Raw genomic sequence first — 24,568 nt, 5'->3', positions numbered from 1 at the left:
GAAATTTTTAAAAACAGCAAATTTAACTAAATTTAATGTAAGTGTTTAAACAACGCATACCTCATTTGATCCGCCTTTTATTCCTTTATAATTTTACCTGTTCATATTTGACTTTTAATTGAATGTTTACGTAAATTTAAAAAATAACTTCAAATTGAGGAGGCAAAAAGAAAGTCTTCAAATTCGCTTAAAACCAGCTTAAATTATCACTCCTAAATCAATTTAAAATATCCGCCAACAGGAAGCAAAGCATCTCTAATCGTAATTGTTGCTGTTCCAGGTTATACAACGTAACAGTTTGTCCATATGCTACTACATTCTCTTAGTGGTTATCCGGAGCTCATTAATCTCCACCTTTCTAGTTTATCCAAACGAGATCTGCTGGAACAGATACTACACTTTGATCTTGGCGCGGAGGGGGAGCAAATATACATATATCTTTATATATAAGTAAAAGATGGTGTAAATATCACAAAATGCAATTCGGTTTTTTTGTTTGTTTTTTTCCTTTAATGTTAATGAGTTCTTATTCTTCTAATTAGGTGAGGTGAAGAATATTTAAAAGTTGACATAATAATTATGATAGTTTTATGAGAATATATCTCCACCAATAACTGTTACTACACTTTTCTTGATGAATAATTGAATCCGTGATTGCAAAAACAAATAATTAAAAAAAACAGGAAGATGGCATATAAAACGTACCACCCTACATACGATAGTTTGACGGACATACATAATGAATTATCACTAATCAATAACAAATTTGCCGCCGTCTGCGTTTTTTCAATTGATTTGAGCAAACTGGGCCTCTTAATCCAAAAATCACATTGGTTTTGCTTAATCAGGTAAAGTTTTTGATCTATGACCACATATTTTGTTTGTTTTTTTTACGTTTTTGTTCACATGCTTGTATGTGTGAAGCATTTTAGAATTGGGTAAAATATCATTTTGAATAATTATTTTGATGGGCAATGATTATTTTAATGACAAGAAGTCCGATAGTCCTGGTTAATTATGTAAATAAAAATGTCAATTTGAAGTTATAAAATCTTCAAACACTTGTTGCAGCTAGGCATAAAGTTGATGGATCAAAATGTGTGCCTTGCAAAGAAAAGAACGTCATCAACGACCCTCTGAAGGACAGCGTCAGAATACTCTTCCAACAATTGCACATCAAGCTGGGCTTAATTAAGCAGTTCACTATGGTTCTGGACAACGATCGTGACTACTTCACTTCCTTGTGCCAAGTTTTTTTTTTTCAGTACTGATCATGAGAAAAGTTGAAAGCTGGCACCTTTGATGGTCCTCAGATGTGGAAGCTCAGCAGAGAGGCCGAGTTCCAAAACTCTGAGCGAAGTGAAACTGGAAATGTGAAAGGCATTTGATCTAATAGTGAAAAACTTTCTTAGCAAGAATAAGGCCAGGGACTATGCAAAATTTGTCAACAGACTGCAACGTGAGCATCGGGATACACTACCTATTTTCACATATGGACCGGTTTTCTGAGAACCTGGGTTTAATGAATGACGAGCGGGGGGGGGTAAAATCCCATCAAAATCTGAAAGAGATGGAGACCAGTTATCAGGATCGCTGGGATGCAGTAATGATAGCTTATTACCGTTGGATTCTGACGAGAAACCTCTCTGTCGCTGTTCATTCCAAACGTTTGAAAAGCGAAAATTCAAGTTTGAACAAAGGTGAAACAACATGCAATTTATGTGTACTTACCTTAACTAATACCCATTATTTATGTTACAGTAATCGATGGTTCTATCAGGCAATCCGGATATGTTGTTGGCAAATTATTTTTTTCTCTTAAAACCATATTTGATATCATATGTGTTGACAAAAATCAACTGATGACGCCACAAAAATGGAATTGATTTTCGCACAAGATCTGCTTTGTTTTTCAAATCAATGTAGCATAAAAACTTGATCGAATGGAGAAAAAACTGATGCCATTTCCTGATTCAAAGATACAAACATATCCGATATAATTTGTATAAATTGAAAAGTTGTTATCCCGTGTAATCTGAAATATCGAAATAATCAACAACAAAAAATAATCAAACAAAAATATTCCATACTATTCAATAATGTTGGTATAAATAAAACCATGCTGCATAAACACACATGATATATATATAGCCTTACAGTTTTTTGCATATATGTGAGATCGTGTGGAGTGTAGTACGTATTATGTAAGCACTCTGGAGGCAGTCGTGTATATTTGTGGGAGGAGGAGATAGGGTCAGCAATTATTTGCCTATGAACATTCACATATTTACTTGAAAAGCCATGGACCAAAACAACAAGGTGCTTCTAGACGACAGACTGGAAACCCAACAAGGATCACATCAGAGATGCCTCATGGAGTAGTATCTTTCTTCTTTTTACAAAACAGTGTGCAAATGAACTTAATGAATGGTTCAAAGCAATGATTGAAGCGTATTTTCTCACACGATATATCACACTCTCCCCCATGGTTCACTTTTACTTGTCCAGCTATAATTACTCAAAAACAGCATGAACTCTGCTGACTTATGACATAAGTCCAGTACAAATAGACAAAAGTTTGTAGAAGTTAAAATTAAATGTAAAAGCGAAATAGCCACAGACAAGAAAAGCCATACCAAAATCACCAGAAAACGCATTGAGTCACAGAAATTAGGAACTCGCAATTTCTTGAAAATTTATAACAGTGTGGTAAATAATGGGCAATCAATAATTCACACATTATTCAACAACTTTGAGTGTTTGCACAGCAACCTGAGAAAACTAATCTGCTTGCCCGACGGTTTGTCCCCAATTCAACTTTAGACCGAACAAACCACACCCTCTAAAATTTCCCTTTGCAAAAAGAAGTCACTCTTTTCCCCATGTTCATGATGTCATAAAAACTTAGACCCCTCGAAGGCATGTGGGTCTGATTTCATCCTTGCTATACTATAAATATGTGTTGCTGAGGTTGCCCCAGTTCTCTTCAAAACTCTTCAACAAATGCCTTACTGAATCTTGTTTTCTTGACTGCTAAACATTGCTTTTGTGGTACCAGTTTTTAAGATTTCTGGCGAAAGAACTGGCCAACTAAATTATCGCCCCATCAGCATCCTCTGAACTTTTGCCAAAAATGGTGAGTCCTTAATTAATCAAGTACTTGCCCACCAGCTCATATATGCTAAACTTTTTTCCAACCGACAGTATAAATTTAGGCAAGCCACTCTACTGCAGATATCCTAACTGTAACCTGTATACACATATACCACACACTGAATAAAGTATAGGATGCTAAGGCAGTAACTCTGTATATATCTAAGGCTTTTGACAGGGTTTAGCATGATGGTATGAAAATAAAATAATATTACTGGGCTTATACTTAATATAATCAAGTCTTTCTTAGATAAGAGAGAAATCCAGGTTGTGTTCAATGGACATACCTCAACGCAACATGATATGAATGCGATGTGCCGCAAAGTTTTATCCCTATATCTGTATTATTCCTCATGATCATAAATTACCTTCCTGATAAAATTGTCTCCAAGATGGGTATATTTGCTGATGACACCACATTCTATAACAGACAAGAGGGGAAAACGAAGGAACATATATCTAAGGAAAAAGTTGAAACCTTGAATGATGATCTCCAATCTGTAGCAGAATGGGGACATAAATGGATGGTTACATTTAATGCTGCCAAAACTAAGCTTATTTCTTTTATTTATTACAAGAAATTTTCTCAATCACTGATTGCTTTGGCTAACGATACGCTACCTGAAAGTTCTTTCTTAAAACTTCTTGGCTTAACATTCACAGGCAACATGAATTGGGAAAATACTTTGAGGCATTATCAAGGCTGCTGCAAAGATGGTGAGCTCCCCCCTACTGTGCTAGAAAATTACTTACATATGCGTGCATCCTGTACCTCTACAAAGCCACCATTCATTCTATTCATGGAATATTGTTGCCATCTCTGGACTTGTGCAAATTTTATTCTTAGAAGAATCTCCATGTAATAGGTTTCACTATATCAATCAGACTTTTAACCTGTTCCCATCACCAAAATATTGCATCCCTGCTTTTTTACAAGTATTTAAAAGGAATGTGCTCTGACAAACTTAGAGCAATTGTACCCCATATCTATGACTAATACAGCCAGCAGCAAAATCCCACCCCACAGCAAAATACACTGTAAAGATTCCTGCTGAAATAGTTACTTCCTTCGGACTGCTAGACTTTGGAATTCCTGTACTGACATGCATAAGTTCAAGTGTAATGTAAACAGACATCTTGCACCAAAATAGTATTTATGTAAATTTGATTCCGAATGGTAGTGCCTTGTTTGGTTGGTCGGTTGTTTTTGCTTTACGGTATATCAACCCTTTTCACGTTATTTAATACCAAATCCAGTGATTTTGAAGACACATTTTTTCAGCAGAATATATTTGTTTTATTTTACAGTCGGTTTCTATTCAACCCATAGTTGGGACCCTAACAGGTACTATCAGTCCAGGTCAGGATGGACTTAGGAGCAATGGCTCCACACTTCCCAAAGCCCCCAAGCTGGGGGCTCACTATCGGATATAGTTTTAGGTGGTGTCCAGGACCGCTTGTTTAGAGTGAAATAACAGTAAAATATATGTGTACCTCTCCGATACATACTTCACATACCACATGGCCATCTTCCTGCACAAACGCATCACTAGTGTCACATTAACAAATAAGAAATCAACAATCAAACAGACAAAAACAGGAATACAGACTTATTATAATGTATATATTGGAAGTCTTTAACCTTTAAAACTATACAAAAAAAAATTATCATTCGTTAGACACCATTTAGTCAGTAAGTCATTCAATCACCTGCAATCACTGCATAAACTTACTCTCTCGAATTCACTACAGTACCAGTAATAATTTATTTTTTAAGGGATCATCAGTTGTTTACCATTAAACACTCTTTTGGGGATCTAAAAACAAAACAGTATATTACATCATGGCTCCCCAGCAGTGTTGATCAAACCCCACCCCTTAATCTTAGGAAAAAAACAGGTTACAAATATTAGATCTAGTTTCCTATTCTTTAATTACTTTATCTAACCTTTTCATGTTGTAAAAATGAATTTCTTACCTGTGAGATTCATCTGTTTCCAAATTCAAAATGGATATATTTTTTTAATTTACCAGATTTGTATTTATGAGATTTGGATTAATCCATTTGACTACTTATCACCTCCACTATGGTTAGTATTTTGTATATTTGTATTCTTATTTATTGAAAATTAAATACATATAAAGGTTAAAAATTTTTATATATATATATATATATATATATATATATATATATATATAAACATAAGTCCAAATTTAATCATGGCAATTTTGAAATTACATAGTTATTACTTTTACCTTTTATATAGATATATAATTTTTTCTTCAACTTTATCGTTTCTTTCTACATACTTCTTAATACTTTATAATTTAGTAATCCTTTATTTTAATTCTTTATTTCTTCTTTTCATGGCCGGTTTTTTATCTACATTTTTTTATCTGCAATTTCTGCTTTATTCTTTAAACTTTCCTATCTATCTAATATATCAATCTACTCACACTTTCATATCTTGTATGTATATTTACTTATATTTTACTATATGCATTTACTTACTTTCTTTCTTGCTTTTTCCTGAATCTGCAGATACCGGCCATCCTCTCCCCTTAAATAATTTTTAGTTTTTATTTTTTTATATTTTTATTTATTTATTTATTGTTTATTTATTATTTTCTATTTATTTATTAATTTATTTAATTTATTTTCCATTTAGTGTCTTCTAACAACTCTTGCTGACATTTTTTTAAGTGATGACCTGTACATTTCAGTTGACCTATATTATTTTGCCCTATATATTTTTTGCGCCTTTTAACATTTCCTGTCTGGGTCATTTTGACATTTGTTTTTCTATTTTATATTTAATTCTATCACTATTTAATTTTTTCCTCTTCTTCCCATATCTTTCTTATTTATATTTATGTCTCGGCAGTAAAGTGAAAAGCATATCTTATTTTTCTTTTATTATTAGAATTTTTCCCCTTTTTCCCTTGTACACATTTTTGTGAATTATTCCATGGATTTCTGCCTTTGGATTATTTTGGACCATCTTCCAATTACGGGATTTCCTTGGAATTTACTTGTGCAAATGGAAATTCAATTAACTTTCTTGAAGTTATATATTTGGATTTTACCGTCACTGGATTATTTATTTTCCACCAGACTACCCATTCACGTGTAATCACCTTTTTCTTCTCTATATTCCCTCTGCTTCAATTTTTGTTATCAAGTAAGATCTTTGACTTACTTGTTGTTTCATCAAATACTTCTGCATGCAAAATCCGATCCTGTATTTTGCTAATTCCTACCCTCTGATGAGAAGGAAAGTATTTCTTCGAAACTCCGCGAATTAAGGACTATCCACTTATGAAATGTTTCCTTTTCAGATTAAATATGTTTTTAACCCTTTTCAAAGTGTTTTTAACATGTTTTATTAACTGTTTTCTCATATATATATATATATATATATATATATATATATATATATCCAACTGAATAGGTAAAAAATATGCTTAAAAACTCTGTACATCACGGAATAGTGTTTTATGTAAACGAATAGTATTGTTCACGCCAGCATTCATTTCTGAGTAAGCATTTTCCATTGTGATGCAATATAATTGGTTAAACCTTGGCTGGATTAGGTTATAAAGTTCCCTCCTACCGTCACCATATATACTGAGGTTACCTTGGTGTTTAATAGATGACGCTGTTTCATTTGATACAACCTAGAAATTGTTTAATATCTGTTTTTCTTTTATTATTTTGTCTGTTATTTGGATGTTGTGGTAATCTTTTGGTTTGTTCGATTGTTTTTTTTTTGGGGGGGGTGTTTTTTTGCCAAAGGTAGAACATGCTGGTTAGTAGAAGAAAAAAAAAGAGAAAAAATAAGGCAGGGTTTCTCTAAACAGAAAAAAATTCCAGATATTAAAGAAAGGAAAGTATAAGTCTTGCACCGAAGATAAGGGCAACCAATTATTTCAAAATAAATAAATAAATAAATGGAGGCAAGCATTCTTTTTCTGTTTTAAAAAAATGAGTTTCTTATTATATATATATATATATATATATATATATATATGTGTGTGTGTGTGTGTGTGTGTGTGTGTGTGTGTGTGTGTGTGTGTGTACACCTACACGTTCATATATATCTTAAGAAAGAAAAAATGATTATCAAGGAGTGATTAGGTTTGATGTTGACCAGATAAATAAAAGCAAAAAAAAAGGAAAACGAACACACCCCTCTCCCCCGTTCAAACAATAAATAAAACCCCCAAACACAGGAATTCTCTTCCTCTTTACTATTAGACTAGCTGATTAGAACAAAGATGATTGCAATGAAGATTCTAATTGTTCAACAGACTTAAAGAAGAAGCGATTATAAAAGGAATTATCCGATTCGACATCTGAGGAAAAGACAAGGAATTTTCCCCTTATTTATTTATTTATTCGTTTTATTTTTTATATTTCTCAAAATTAGCCAAAGAGATGATAGAAAACAACATGGAATTGATTAGAATAGAATTTTTCTTCCCCCCCCTTTTTTTTCGGAAAATATTTCCAATATGTGGATCTTGTGGTTGTAATTGCGGAGATTTTAATGAGAAATTTCTGGCTATGGGAACAAAAAAAAAATAATAATAAATAGACGTTTGATCTGATCTAAATGTTCCCATCATTCAAGAAAACTTCATCTTGCTTTGGTTTCGTTTATCCGGTTTTCGACATAACATTTATACTAGGATCATACCTTTTCCAGTAGTATTTGTCCCTTACTGAATTAAATGACACGAGAATAATACAATGGGTGTGTATTGTGAGTTTTAAAGACGGGATTAATTTTGATAAACTTGCAGGAAGATCAAATCTATATAGTATGATTCAGTATGTGTATGTAATCTAATATAATAAGACCGTATTCCTGTCTGTTTGTCTGTTTGTCTGTTTGTTTGTTTGTTTGTTTGTTCACAATTTGATTAATATGTACAAAAGGTACACTGTTTTTGAATTTTTGAGATGAGGATTGGTTATTCGTATTATTTGGAGTCATTGGGCTACTATTCTCATCTTGAGTGTGATTTTCACAATGCCTCGGTCGATATAACCTTCGACCTTCTTCGGGTGTATCTAATCGAACTCAGAAATGTTTCTGTCGAACTCGGGAATTCGGATGGAATTTTGAGTGGAATGCTTTATTTACTTCACGGGGATAGTGTGCACTTGTTCCCTCAGCCATGACTGGATAGAGGTCTTCAGTAATTCGCTATTGTAGTTTTCGGTCGCTCACACTGAGGTCCACAAGGATCCATGGCGCAGTGTTTAGAGTACTTGGAGAAATTAATTGTAAAAAATAATATATTCCTGAAAATTGAATGTGCTATCCTCAGCGTGGGCAACTAAAAATATAGTTGCAAATTACTTAGGATTCTATCCAGTCATGGCTGACAGAACAAGAGAACACTACCCTCATAAAGCAAATAAAGGGTTCTGCTTGAAATTCTGTCCAAATTCCTGAGTTCCACAGAAACATTCCCGAGGTCAACAAGATACACCTGGAGAAGGTCGGAGGTTATATAGATTGAAACGTTGTGAAAATCACACTCAAGATGAAAACAGTAGTTTAACGAATCCAAATAATACGAAAAGGTGCACTGTTTTCAAAATTAATTTTCACAGTGAAAACGGATGTTTACACACTTTCGTCCTAGCATATATATATATATATATATATATATATATATATATATATATATATATATATATATATATAATATTCATTCAAAAGTAATGTACATTCAAGGAGTAACTTCATTTTCATATTAGATTAAATCTATTTTACTAAGTAACTTAGTAAAATTAATTGTTTGTAGCAATAGAATTGTTTTAATTGTTCTATTTAGCAATATTATTTACAGTTTATTTATTTAGTTTATTTTTAATTTAATTTACACTTAATTTAATTTATTTCAAATTATTATTAGCCGACACTAGTTGCTTTTAAAGATGGAAGTAAGTTTATTTATTTAAGCAATGAGAGTTATTTCCCGTTTAATTTTCATAGACGAACATGCTTTTATAAATGCAACATGTGGTCCACTTTCAAGAAAATCATAAGAAGTTAGGATATTCTGTGGATTTTAAATAACATGTGACTAAACCCCTTGCCCGCATATATGTTTCCTTCTGGCAACGCCAGTTGTATACAACTAGTTTAATATAGTTGCATTTACTTCTGGTATTACTAACTAGCAGAGCATTTCTACTGCCAACCATGAGAATAGTCTATCAGGCATGAATGCAATATGGTCGTGTTGCATATAAACAGGTTCTATATAATTGATGTATCTTTAACGTCGTGATATATACAGTGTGTGACGTCTAGTAGTTTTTTTTTGTCTTTTTAGTTTGCACAGGAGTTACCACTTTTCAAGGCCACTCAAGGGGAAGGGTTAATAAGTGTATGGTGGTCAATATAACAATGTCGTGGTAATTGTTAGTAGAAATTTGGTAAATTGGATAACTTAAGGGGAACGACTCCTCAAAAACTTGTTTACGTTGGATTTGAAGACGACCCTAATATAGTCAGCCAGAAAGCATGTAAATGGAAAGGAGTTCTACATCTGTGCAGTTCTGAGAAAGAAACTTTGTTCATGGAATCTACGTTTAGATTAAGGTTTGAAGTGTTCTTCTGTTATTCTATGTATATGTGTCTGTTTCACATAAAATGAAACAATTCATTGATATCAGTCTGTGTAGTGCACAAAGAACATACCTCTTTCCATTGTATCTTCGTTTCTTTTCATAATTCAAGTTCACCCCCCTCTGAAAAAAAAACAAACAACAATAGGTTATATATTATATACATATAATTTTATATAACCTTTATTCTTGACTTCCAATCGGAGCTGCAAAACATTGTAATTTTCTGTATTATGCTTAAGTCGCGTTTTTTCCAGCTTCCAAAACGCGAAGACGATATCTTTGTGTGTACTTGTCCGACTTTTTCCTGTCTGACTCCAAATTCTAAACTAAACTGCACATGTCTCCTAATCTATCTTATTATATCATTAATACACCTAGCATTAAGATCACCTGATTCCATCATTAAAATCATCTCCATTGTTTATCTATATGTCTATAAAAGTAAAAGTGTCTGTGTGTGTATGTGTGTGTGTGTCTGTCTGTGTACATTTTCCCTACGCAATAATTCTGTCAATTTTTTGCTCAATTTACCCCTCAAAATACCCGGCCAACGCCGGGATGAAATGCTAGTATTCTAATATTCTTGTTTGTTTTAACATTCCCACCTTAACTTCCCTGATACATTTTTACAATAAAATTTTTATCCTAAAAATATCTTTCGTCTTAAGACATATTTTCTAGACACTAAAAACGATCACAATAATAAGCGTTCAAATTACTTGGCATTGCTTAATATAACATGTATCCACAGTGAGATGATGTAGGATAGAGAGAAATGATACGATGGACGTGCAATGTGTCTTATAGATAGGTTTAGTTCAGATAACCTCAGAGGAAAATTAAATATGGGCAGTATAGAGAGACGTGCATAGAACAGGAGACTGGATCATATGGCCATATTGAAAGAATGGGTGGTAGATTTTGGCTTAGTAGATGTAGAACAGTTGAAGTAACAAGATAAATTAGCAAGAATAGGGGCAAGGAAACCATGGTAGGAAATGATAATGACGGTCTTGAAATAAAGACGAATAAATAAAGACCTGAATAGGAAATAGGTTGGCTTAGAAGTCAATTTCTAAAAGCTGCGTAACACATTCCACCGAACTGTAATCTTGGCTTTCTACGCCTATTGATTTTTTTTCATGTGCTTTTGTTTATATTTTCTCTTTTTCAGGTATGTTCAGCTTTGATCACTGAGGAACAAGTGTTTAATAAACTGGCGGTAACAAGCACCATATTCACCTGATCTTGCTCCTTGTGACACTATTCTTTTATCCTAAGCTCAAGGGATCACGAAGTGAACCCATTTTGAAGGCGTGGTGGTCATCGAGAACATTTTAAGTAGGTATTAACCATTCTTTGAAAGATGTGGTACAAAGTTGTAGAGAGAGAAATAGATTGAAAAAACAGTGCACAAGAGGTGTGTGTGTGTGTGTGTGTTTGTGCACTATGGTCGTCAAAAAAATTCCTGAACAGCCCCAAGGACATTTGCTGTGAGAGACCTTTCAGATGATTAGCAACAAACTAATTCCTTCCTTAAACGAGAAGGTAAACCTTGTCAGGATGCACCTCCTAGTATTTCTCAGAATCATACCTCAGTTAAACAGACGTGAGGGATTCAAAAATGATTGTATCTCTGTCGAGGACGTCATCTTGACTTGGTATGAACAAAACCTATTCAGGCTGTGCCAGGAATGAGTTATTTTCTATGGAAACTGATAAAATAGATCAACTATGGGGAACCATTTGGAGGACGATTCCATGGTGTTTGCTGTCGGGAAGTGCATCCAATGGTGAGGCCCTAACTTTGCAGACGTCCAACCTGGCATTTATTTAGGAGTGTAGTGTATTATCTGTTATGTTGTCATAATACCATCCTCCAATTCATTACCTCTTCTATCAAGAGTGGGGTTATACAAAATAATGGAAACAAGCTGTTTCTATTATTTTGTCCAGCATCTGTATGCCTATTCGTCATGATATCATTTTCCCAGATATCACCTCCTACATTACAGGACGATATATAGTATATGTTAGTTAGTCATTTTTCCTTAGGTTTCACCTGCCAACTGAACCTGATATCTCAACTAAGGCAAGCAGTTTCATTGATTCGTTCGACATGTTTAAACTAATGAAGTATCCCACTCTACACAACGCCCTATACTATTAAAATATATTGACTGGATTCATTATGGATGATAATATTTAATGCTACTAAGATTAAGCTTCTTTACTTTAACAATTATAAGAAACCTTTCAAACACTGATTGTCATGGTTAAAAGCACCTTACCTGAGAGTCCACTATTCAAAATGTTCGACCTGACTTTTACAGATAACATAAAATGGAACAAATACATCGAAGATATTGCTAGGGCTGCTGCAAGGAAGATGGACTAAAACATTTCTCATGCCTGCCAGTGTTATATATTTCTTATAAAGTATACATTCGCCCATTCATGTAGTACTTTTGTCACATCTGGGCTGGTGCTCCAAGCACTAGCCTCAACTTGATGAATAGAGACCAAAAAGTGAGTTTCTAATCTAATCGGTTTCACACTATCTAAAAAGCTTCAAGCCATATCTAATCGTTTCAAAGCTGCATCGCTGTTTTAGGAGTATTTTAACCGAACGTGATCTGATGAAATGCTACATTCGTACTCCCGACGTAAATACCCAAAGTTGGAGGTATCAAGTCATGCAATAGTAATTAGAGCAGATTGAGAAGTATGGGTTAGTTTCACGTAGCACTAGGATATTTAGGAAGTTTATTAAAAGAAATGATTCTATTTCCTCTAGATTAGTTCAGGACCAAGGATATTTGTGAATGCTAACCCCAAGGGAGGAAGCAGTTATGTTTTGTTTGATCATTTTTTTTCGTTGTTGTTTTACAAGTATTTTAATAGAATGCGCTCGTCCGCATGCTGCACTAGTGCCCTTAATGTAAATACACTCAACTAATCCATCAGTCAGGAAGATCCCACATTTTTACTGTAGAAATCAAATGACTTTCTAGACTAATAGCTTCTTTCCTGGAACTGATCATCAGTTTTAAATCTCAAAAGAAAATAGGTGCCTCTTATAACAGTAGCTGTGCATATGTTGTGCAAAAAAGCATTGCACAATCTCCAACCAAACCTTTCCTGAATCGGCACTGCTTGAGTTTAGTGGCGAGATGTCCAGGACGACTGAAAACAATGCAGAGATAAGTAGAGAGCATATACAGCACTTTTTTTTTACAAAGGAATCACCACTTATCAAGGCCCAGGAGTCACTCGAGGATAACAGTTAAAGAGTGTACAGTGGTCAAAAGGACGGTATCATATTAATCGTTAGAAGTGTAAATTTGGTAAATTAGATTACTTAAGGGGACGTCTCATCAAGAACTTGTTTATATTGGACTTGAAGACGGCCATATTGTAGTCAGCTGGAAAGCAGGTAAACGAAACAGAGTTCCACAGGTGTGCAGTTCTTAGAAAGAATCTTTCTTCACGGAATCTACGTTTAGGTTTAGACACAGATAAAGAGTGGGGAAAATTATTGATAATGTTTACAGTCAAACAAGTGTTTCTTGTGAATTTTTGGCGAGGAGGGAACATACGAGCACTTGCCATGAAAATAACGATAAAACAGAGATAGGCTCGCAACGTTTCTTCTGTGAGAAAGAAGTTGCAAGGAAGAGAAAAGGGCATCCCCCACTAGGCTACAAAATCTATTCTGAACTCTGTCAAGGTAGTATATGGTCTTCCTAGCAGCTCCTGTCCAGATCTGACAGCAATACTCCATTCTTGGACGTGCCTGGCTCTTATATAGGTAGAGAATTGCATCAGTAGATAGATATTTACTGGATCGATACAAGGATCCATCAGTTTTACAGCGATCTTTGCAACGGATTTGATGTACTTATTCCATTTCAGATCAGGAGTAAAGGTCAAGCCCAGAAGCTTGTCAAAACATGGAGTCTCCCCAAGATGAGACCCATCCATTTCAATTGATGCCAGATGAGGATCCTGACGTTGATGATGTAAAGATAGGAGCTTGATTTTAGATGCATTAAAAGTAACCAGCCACCTCTTTCCCCATTGTGCCACATAGGAGTCTTATTGGTCTGTACTGAGAGGTATATGAACAATCGCTTGAATTCTTAAATACTGGGCATACTGATTAGATTTTCCAGGGTATTGGGAAGCAACTCTCGTTAAGACAACGCTTAAACAGTTTTATAAGTATGGGACCTAGTTCTGGTTTAAGCTTTTTGAGCACTATAATAGGAATGCCGTTGGGGCCTGGAATCAAGATGTTTTATTAGCTTGGCAACCTCACGCACAGATATTTGTATGTTGCATAGCGTGTTTTCTGATACAGGAGGAAATATGGGGGATTGGCGGCCTTGCTCGCATAGAATGGAATTAGCTGCAAAGTTCTTGGCAAAATGTTTGGCTTTCTAAGTTGAAATTTCCAAATGGTCACCCATGTTAGTGCTGACCAGCTTTAATGTTGCTTAACCGGTGATCTAACAGGAACTGGTATGTCAATGTGATAATGTCTGGAACTGATAACCTTTTGAATTCCCTCACTGTTTTCTTATTCTCTAACTACATATGTACAAGGTGGACCACTTAAAAGAAGCGCAGAAAATGTAGTAGAGAGGATGAACATTATTTTATTGTTTGAATTACCTGTAGTGTTATAAAAGATGCTGGAAGTGCTCCCCGTTGACATTCATGCATTTCTGGGTACATTAAACTTCGTTCGCAGATACTGACTGTCGATCTTCTCTTGTGATTCCCCTGATAGCTGTGGTAATGTTTTCCTTTAGTTGGTCTAGATTGTGAGGATTATTTGCATAATTTTTTTGTTTTAAAGTCCCTTCAAAGATAAAAATCACATGATAACAAGTTTGGGGAATCTGATTGCTATAACCCTTTGCTTACTGTTCTCGCTTCCATAATCATGTCATGAACACATGTCAGTAATCTGTGTTACGTGGTGCATATAGCTCCATCTTGTTGAAAAAAGAATGTCATTTTGTCTCGTGGTGTCAGTTGTTCGTTAAGAAAAATATTAGAGAAACCGAGCTACTTTTAAGTGGGCCGCTTAATCTGAAAAAATAAAAGGAGAGAGATTGGGCTACTTTTAAATGGGCCACCCCATAGAAGTTAAATGTAATGTGAACAGGTATCTCGCAGTATCACTCCCCGCTTAAGATGTACCTAATTCACATCAGGTCCTTACGTCTCAGTGGCACTGTGCTTTGTTTCGGGAGACCGAGATGAAATATAAATGTAAAAACTCACAAAGAACACCTAGCACTCAAGTCTGTCACTTTCCAAAACAAATTCCTACACACGTTGATAACCACACACACTGATAATGATGTTCAGAATTTTACTACTAAGACTTTAAAGGAACTTGATAACTCTACGAATTAGCAAGGTCTTTAATGTGTTGCGATTTTATATATGTCAATATATATCATAATTCCGATGTATTACCTTTAATTTATCATCACATTATAATTCTACAAGAGATGTCCAAAGAGAGTGCGAAAGTAAATATATCTAACGATGGAATGTGCTTGGAATTTCTGTCGGCACATTTTTGACAAACATTTGTTCCCCAACCCCCACCACATTTTTTATTCTATTGTGCTTTTCATAAAACTAAAATGTGTTCCATTCTGTTGTCGATGGGGTTACTGGTCCGTGAGGTCTTTGTATTACTAATGAGATTCGAGTTGTTTGGATTGAACGCCATTTCACCTTCCAATGCTTCGGATAGTGACAGTCGCGGCCCAGTAATCAAATCACTCAATCACTCGTGCAGTTTTCATTTCAAGAACCCCACAAATGGTGCCATTCTTAATTCCGCGAAACATGCATCATCGCTATCTATCGGTGACCATAAATATCTTACAAAACTTGAACGATAAATCTTAGCTTGACCCTAAGATTAAGATAATCAATCCGTTCTCCGGTAATTTCCAAGTCAAATCTTTGTCTACATTTCATCATTTAACCAGTTTGTCTCCTGTTTTGCATTTGTCTTGTCACTAAAGAAAACCACCACTTATCAAAGCCAAAAACCACTCGAGGATAAGTGTTGATGACGTAGTAATTGCCAGTTTAATAATGAAGAATATTATGGGAGTACTGACGAACTGAATAAACAAAATTTGATTACTTTTGGACAACGGTAATGAGAAGTATTTGTTACCATTGGATTTGAAGGTGACTATGTCATAGTCTACGGGGAAGAGGACTCGTGGTAATGTGCTCCATAGAATGGGAAGTTCTTCTAAATAAATTCTGTTCATGAAAATTCCGTTTGGTCTTAAGCACCTGAAGGAAGAAAGAAATGTTTACCCAATTGTGGTGACAAGATGAGATCTTGCTGTGAATATTTTATAAGGAGGAATGAGAGATTGGAGCTCAATCGAGTACTTTGCCTGGAAATAACGATGAAGTAGAGGAAAACTAGCAACGTCTCCTCTGTCGAAAAGGAAAGATTGCAGATATGATTTTGTACTCCAACAAAAAAAAAGATCTGTCTCACATTACATATCATTCTCATATCGTTTCTCTCCATGCAACGCATATCCTCAAACTTCACTGGCTAGGTTTCACTTTCATACACGCTCACGCCTGATCGACTTCTATCTTGGTTGAGAATGGTAACGGTCTCTTGGTCAGTTAATGGCAGAAGTTCCGTGACTTTACTGCATCCACACCTAATTCTATCCTCCAATAGTCTCACCAGGGTGATAAAGTTCTTGACAACCTTAATAGCTTTGACTTCAGACTAAGATCAAAGTGTAGTATCTGTTCTTCAGATGCTGCATTTCAATTTCTTGTTCTCTGTCAGTGGAGGAGAGATCCTTCACGACCGAGACGATTTTTATTTTTGTTTCCTGGTGTCTAACTCTGTCCCGTGGGGAGGCATTGTAAATAGGAACTTCAATAGCTTTGGCATTCAGATATACCACTGTATTTCAAATATTTTTTTACTTTAGTTAAATTATAAAATATATATTGAGATCGTAGAAAAATAACGTTATAAGGATAATATCCCCCTCCAAATGGATCATCTTTTACGTTTTATATATTATATTTCTTTTTGCCTGTCTTTCTGGCTGTTCAACATTTCTCAGAACCTACTGAGATAATCCGGCTAAAATTTTGTATGAACCTTTGCTATGATAAAGTGAAGCGAACCAAGTATTATGGTATCTGTTTGATGCACAATTAAGGATTGATGAGGATTAGTAGGCATTAGTCACATATACTCTAGAAGATTGATCGAAAACTACTGGGCCAATCTGGCCGATATTTTGTATGGACTTTTGTTATGATACGGTGCAGCGATTGAAGTATTAGGGTATCCGTTCAATGCACAGTTAGGAAGTAGTAAGGATTAATAGGGATTAGTCACCACAATGTTTAAGTTTTCTTGGAAACTACTGGGTCAGTCTAGCTACACTCTTACACGCTTGCTATGATAAGGTGCAGCGAACTAATTATTATGGTATCTGTTTGAGTAGAGTTATGGGATTAATATTTAAATGCCACTTTTTCTTGGAAGCTACTCAGCAAATCTGGCTTAAATTTTGTATGGACCTTTGCTCTGATTAGGTACAATGATATGCATTATAATACCAGATAACATATTCAAACATGAATTTGGTATTAATCACTCGTTATAATCAACGGGTGGTAACTTTTGCTTTTCAGTTAGTTTAATTTATATATCATACATTAACCAATAAAATAAAAATCAGAATAATAATCACAGGAATCACCAACCAATTTACAGATTGTTGTCTATGCGCAGCAATAAGTTTCGGAATATTTGGTTCCATATTTGATAGAGAAAGTCTTAGATCACCAAGATGTTAACGTGCTAAAATGCCTAGTCATTATCTAATAATCTAAATGGCAGATGGATAAAAATTTAGAGAGGATTTACCTCGAGGCTGAGTAAAATTTTAGGAAGCCATGGCCGTTCCTTTTGGTTTTATTGTCTTACACACTATCAACTCCTTTTAGGTTGTTTGATGGCGATTTTATTTACTTTGGCAATGGTGATTTTATGCCTCAATTTCTTATCTTAGTAATATATTAGCTAGAACAGGGTTTCCCAACCAGAGAATGCGTTATGAGACTTCAAATGAGCGATGGCCAAATTTATTGTATAGGGGGTCACCGAGATTCTTTAGTGGGTGGTGAAAGACTGAGAGTTTCTAGTAACATTACTGGGCGTTTCTCAACCTATTTTCTTTGTGATTAACAATTCATGAGGAAATTGATTGCACTATATTTATTTTTAATTGGAAAAATTGATTCAAGAATCATAGCCTGTTATGTTAACAAAGCTTCTTAAGTGTTTCCTGAATCTGATTGATTTCTGATTCACATTTTCAACAAGTCTTTCTCATCTATCGCATGGGTCGTCGAAATAGAAACCGAATGGATGTAGTGAAACGTGGTGATCTAAGACTTTTTTCTATCAAATATGGAACCAAATATTCCAAAACTTATTGCTGATCATCAACAACAATCCGCACATTGATCTGTGATTCCTCTGATTATTATTCTGATTTTTTATTTTATTTATTATTGCATTAGCAATGATATGATAGATTAACTGAACCAATTGATTTATAGTTGTTACTGTTCCCATTCGATAGACAGTGCAAAATTTTGTTGAATAAACTATATGAATATTCATCTATTTATTTTTACTTTTATTATGTACTGCCAGCAGAGAGGGAGGCGGGAGTAAGTACTATTGTTGTGGGGGAGGGGGACACTGAAAAGTTTAGGAAACCCTAATTTAGAAGTATACTCGTTCCAGGACAGGTAACAGTAGTTTCTGAACACAAGTTTTCCACCACTTATTTGTTCAATGTATGTAAAATTCAGTTGTAAGTAACACTCTTCTTGAAGTTGCGGTTTCAATCTTTAGTGCAGAAGAATACAAAGAATACAATTACAAATTATTTAAGACTTTTACAAGAGTGTGCAACGCCCACGGAGTAAAGAGGATTCCATTCAAAATTCTGAACAGAAAGATTCCCGAGTTCAACGGGACACCTCAAGAAGGTCAGAGGTTAAACGTTTTGCGAATAATATTCAAGATGAGAACAGTGTTTATGGGGGGATTATACAAGGAGATGAGCGGTTTGTTTACATTACATGTAAATTTCTGTCAATAGCGTCATGGAAGCAGGAAACAAGGAGGAAATTCCAAACTCTAGCAGACCAAACGAAGAAAATATTAGAGTAGAAAGTTTTCCGGCATGGAAGACCTCATAAGTGAAGGCGGGGATTTTTACCGCTTAATAGGTAAGTTAGAGTATGTACATCAAGGGAGCACATGTACTAAGGGTTCATCATAGCATATTTCATTAAAAAACTTATAAAACAGGCGTGTGACTTATTAAATTTGGACTTTTTGGTCTACCGCCTCCCCTCTCTACACGCATCCTTACATAATGATGGTAGCAGTAGTGGTAGGACATAATTAAAGTGGAAATAATCCAATAATTCAAATAATCTACTTTTTGTGTCGCCTTCCAGATATTAAAGTCAGGATCTAAGCATACTTAACCTTATGTCTAGAATTCTTAATCCAATTTTAATCAAAATCCACACAATGATTTTGATTTTGGAAAATGTCTTTTCATGAAGAAATTTCAATCTTTGTCCAATTTTTTTTTTTTTTGTGCAATTGAATATATCCCACATCACTCACTCTTACACCTGCGGATTTGTTTCAAAGTTTGCAGTGATCGGTCATTTAGGTTTTAACTGAATCTAATACATACCAATATGTGAACAAATACACATTCCCAAATTTTATATGAAATAGATGCATTTTTTAAATAACATTTTTTGCAAATGTACTTACTTTCTATTTAAAACACAGATACAGAACTAATACACGGAAGACATTACCAAGATTTCTGCAAAGAAGGTGGAGTCCTTGTTCTATGATAGAAAACTACTTACACGTCCTGTATCTCTACAAAGCCATCAATCGCCCATACATCGAGTATTGCTGCCACATCGGGGCTTCTGCATATATCACTAGTCTCCTCCACTTAGACTAAAAAGTCCAAAAAGGAATCTACAATTTAATAGGTCCCACGTTAGCAACCGAGTATGAACCTTAGTCCCACTGCTACAATGTTACATCCCTGTGTCTGTTTCATAAGTGCTACAAGGAGAAGAAATAAATATTTAAAAAAATAAAAACAGATACAAATATTTTGAAAAGATTTAAGAAATTGTGAGCAAGGTTGGGTTTTGAGATGGGTTTAAGATCCTGCCCAAGAGTGATAGAGTATCATGTCGTCACCTGCATAGCTTTAAAGCCAATGCGCGAGTATATACAAATATTGCGCGAGTATATACAAATATTGGTAACATTCTGCTTAGAAGCCACGCCAAATTCTAGTAAGGATGTAGCCCCTAGGATTCTTAATGCTAATCTAAATAAGAAATATCAGGAAAGATCGAACTAAGGGCCCATCCAAATTCTAGCAAGACCATAGTCCGTAAAATTTCTAATGCCTCTGTAAATAAAGTATTGAGCAGGGTTTACACAGAGGCCCATCCAAATTCTAGTAAGGCTATGGTCTGTAAAATTGTTAATGCCTCTGTAAATAAATAAAAAAAATATTGAGGAGAGTTTATGTAGGGACCAATTAAAATTCTATATTGCCCGCAAAAATGCTAATACCTCTGTAAATAGAAAAAAATATTTAGAATCGTTTACGTAGGAGCCCAAGCAAATTGCAGTAAGGTCATGACCCGGAGATTCGCTAATGTTACCTGTATCAAACTGTGATGCTCACCTAAAAAGGTTCTTCCAAGGTTGAGTTCTGCATATTATTGTTATTCCCTAAACTACTTAAATATCACTTCATTCTTTTTTTTTCTATGTTATTGATTCAAGCCAAGAGAGATTATTTTTTTTATTTGAGTTCAAGTCAACCATCAATCACTTGATTCCCTCATGATTATTTCCTTAGAACATTTGCCTCGGAAATCAAAGTTAGAGGTCTTGCCAAATAGATAAATCAAATTCTTTACTCTTCACCTTTCTCTTCACACACACATACACACACACACACACACACACATACATACATACATACATACATACACATACATACATACATACATATATATATATATATATATATATATATATATTTATATAATCCTTTATTGCATTTTGCCCCCTATGGATTTAAGTATATATATTTGATCTCCGAATTACCTATCTTGGTCATTGGCTTTTTTTTAACACACACATATACACTAAAAAATAATACGCAGACAAGCAAGATCAATCATCATTTACTTGTTGAAGTATGATAATAAAGTTAGACCAATGTATGCAAAGCAGGAGAGAATGTCAATACCGATGAACGGATGTGGAAAGAGATACTTTAAGCAGTGCTGTGGAGGCCTACTTAAGTTTTAGTTTTCGCTCCTTTATGTAAAACTAATCTGGGTGCCCGGCGTTGCCCGGGTGTTTGGAAGTGTGCATTGAGCAAAAAAACAAAAAAAAACAAAGTGGTGGTAGGCAGGCAGGTTCGAACCCGTACCGCAAAGGAGAAAAAGAATGTGAAAAAAAACGTGACGTCTTTGCTGTTGCGTCCATCGCCAAACCGGAAGTGACGTAGGCTTAAATTAATTAAATCAATCGAAAAGAGGGGATGACTTTCGAAAATGCGGCAAAAAAGGCGACCTTTCCCTATAGAAAAGTGCCCAGTTGAGGGTGAATGAATTAATGTATTTTAGTATTTTTTTCGATATTCGTTGCCCTAAGAGTCGAGCTTCAAAACAATATCGATCTCGTGAAAATCCGTCGCCTCTGTCGAAAGTTTTAGGCAGGGATATATACAAACATACATACATTTAAACAGACAGATTAGATGTATATTATAGATGTTGTCGGAAAAAATAATATTGAGTTGTTTTTAACAGCAACACAGATCTTTTTGATTTATAGAAATCGCTTCAGACAAGGCGTGAAGGTACTTGATGTATGGAGTTAACAAGAAGAAGAAATTATTATCCAAAGAGAGTCGATGCCTATTAGCTTTGGAGCAATCAACTAGATTTAAAGGAAAATAATGAAATATTGTAGACACATGTCCATAAGTTTCTATACAGGAAAAAGAAAAAAAAAGAAATGAAAAAGAAGGAATTTAAAAGTCAAGGTCACAAGACCCGATTTTAAATAGATATTTAAAAAATCACCGTATCATGTTTTCAGAAAAGTGTGGTCTATTTTTACATTTATTAGAGGGGGGCACATGACTTTCTCCCGTCGTAAAATACGCTCAATGTCGAGTATGTGAGATAGTCAAAAACAGCTTGTCATCGCTATAAAATGATTTTTCTTTCATGTAATAAATAAAATAAGTCATATTTATATGTGTCTTATCATTCTTTTCTGGGCACGTTAGCATCTCTCTGTCGATTTTTGACTTATTTAAACTTATGCTGAATAAACATTCAATTTTTTCCTAGTAGAACATAATATATTATTTTGAAAAAGACTCCATTTAGAGATTCATAAGAATTCTGTGTTAAATGGTAATATTACATTTTGTTATTTAGTGTAGTAGTGATAGCAGTAGTAGGAGGAAGAGAATGAGGAGGAGAAAGAGTAGTGGGGGAGAGGAGACGGATTTATGATAATTCCTTTCTCACACTGAAAGAAATGGATGGTTGGTTGGTTGTTTTTGTTTTACGGCGTATCAACCCTTTTCGAGTTATTTAATGTCGTATCCAAAGATTTTGAAGAACATTTTTTTAATAGAATATATTTGTTATTTTCAAGTCGGTTTCTATTTAACCCATAGTTGGGACCCTAACAGGTACTACCACTACGGGTCAGAGTGGACCTGGGAGCAATAGCAATTAAAGGGTGGCTCCACACTCCCCAAAGCCAGCAAGCTGTGGCCTCACCACTGGAAATAGTTTAAGATTATATACAGGACCGAAAGAAATGGAGTTCCAGTCCTTATCTCTAGTCGGATTTTGTTAATCGAATCGAATGTACGGCATAATCAGGTTGACACACCGGTTCTCGTTAGATCACCGAAGTTAAGCTACGTTGAACCTGGTCAGTATCAGATGGGTGACCCATTTAAGAATTCCAGGCACTTTATGTAGGAGGACGTCGATACCTCCCTGCAAGAGTTGTAAAAACCTAACGTCATCATCTCACCTAATGGGGATACACATGCGACTGGGGACCTCTTGTGGATATTATACTACCATGGAACTTCCTCCTTTAGAGGAAGCCGGTTAATCCCGCATAGGGTTAGTGCTGTTTACAATCGAATCGAATGGCCAGCCCTATCTCCATAACAGAACAGTAGTCTGTCACCGGTTAGATTCTCAGTCAGACTAGAGCCATCTTTACACCCAAAGATTGTGTTTGTTTGCTTTGACTTCTTCCTCGCTTTACTTTCTTTTTTTTACTCTTTCGTCTTATTTTTCTTCTTTTCCTTTATGTTTTCCTTTTCACTTTTTCTTTTTTTTGCACCCTTTTTCTTCTAGATTTTTCTTTTGATTCTTTTGTTCTTTCTTTTTAAATGGTCCCCCAACAAAAGGAGGGTGGACCTGTAAATTCACTCGTGTCCGTTCGTCCGTCCGTTCGTCTGTCCGTACTTTTCTCAATAACTACGCCTTGGTATGTTTTGAAATTTTGCACAAAAGTAAACATGATATGAGTAAAATGTGACAGAGCAGATTTTCCGGGAAAACTCCGGTTACCCCCCCCCAAGGTTGCTTTCGGGTTAAAATGGCTAAAATTGACACAATTGATGCCTTGGATTTTTATAAAATTTTCTCAAAAATTGTTACTAACTGATTTCTATATAATTTTGTTTGTTTTTACTTTACGATAACTCTTGGGTGTGCCTTAGGGGCTTTTTAGGGCTAAAAACACTCCATTTTTGGGACTATTTTACCATATTTGTCCAAAATTTTCTGAGTATATCTATTTAGCAGTTTTGCATAGTGCAGAACTCAAATTTAAATATTTTGAGGCCGTGGGGACTTTTAGGGCTAAATGGGAGGGGAGCAAATGATGGACTCAGTAATTTCTTCTTTTTTTTTGCATGGTGCAGAACTAAAATTCAAATATGCTATGATATAAACCGCATCCTTTGTTCATTTTCACCAGGTTTTGATGTCGCTTGGGGACTTTTAGGGCTAAATGGTAGGGGGTGCAAATGATGAAATTAGTCATTTCTAGTTTTACATGGTGCAGGACTCAAATTTACATATGTTAAGGCCTAAAACTGCACCGTTTGTGCATTTTCATCAGGATTTGACGTCTCCTGGAAACTTTTGGGACTAAATGGGGGGGATGCTGAACTTTTTTTTTATGCATCGTTCACTGTGCACTCACGGGGGACCATGCACGCTTCACTTGTTTATAATGTTTTCATCCCTTTCTTATTTTTTCATCTCTTTCTCGTTCTTCTGCCATCCTCCTCCCCCTCATCATCTTCTTCTTCTTTCTTCTTCTTCTTCTTCTTCTTCTTCTTCTTCTTCTTCTTCTTCTGCTACTACTACTACTAGTACTGCTACTTCCCCCCCATTCTTCTTCCGGTCGTCTTCTTTATGGTATTTATTTCTCTTTCTCTTCCACACGAGAAATGTTACACTAGGTTGAGAAAGTGAGATTTAAAAAGTCAGCGCCCCCAAAAGAGGAGACCTCTGATCCTGACA

This window comes from Euprymna scolopes, chromosome 16, assembly GCF_053919585.1.
Source record: "Euprymna scolopes isolate OS-2025 chromosome 16, ASM5391958v1, whole genome shotgun sequence".
Classification (NCBI taxonomy): Eukaryota; Metazoa; Mollusca; class Cephalopoda; order Sepiida; family Sepiolidae; genus Euprymna; species Euprymna scolopes.
Note: the sequence above shows the minus strand (reverse complement) of the source record.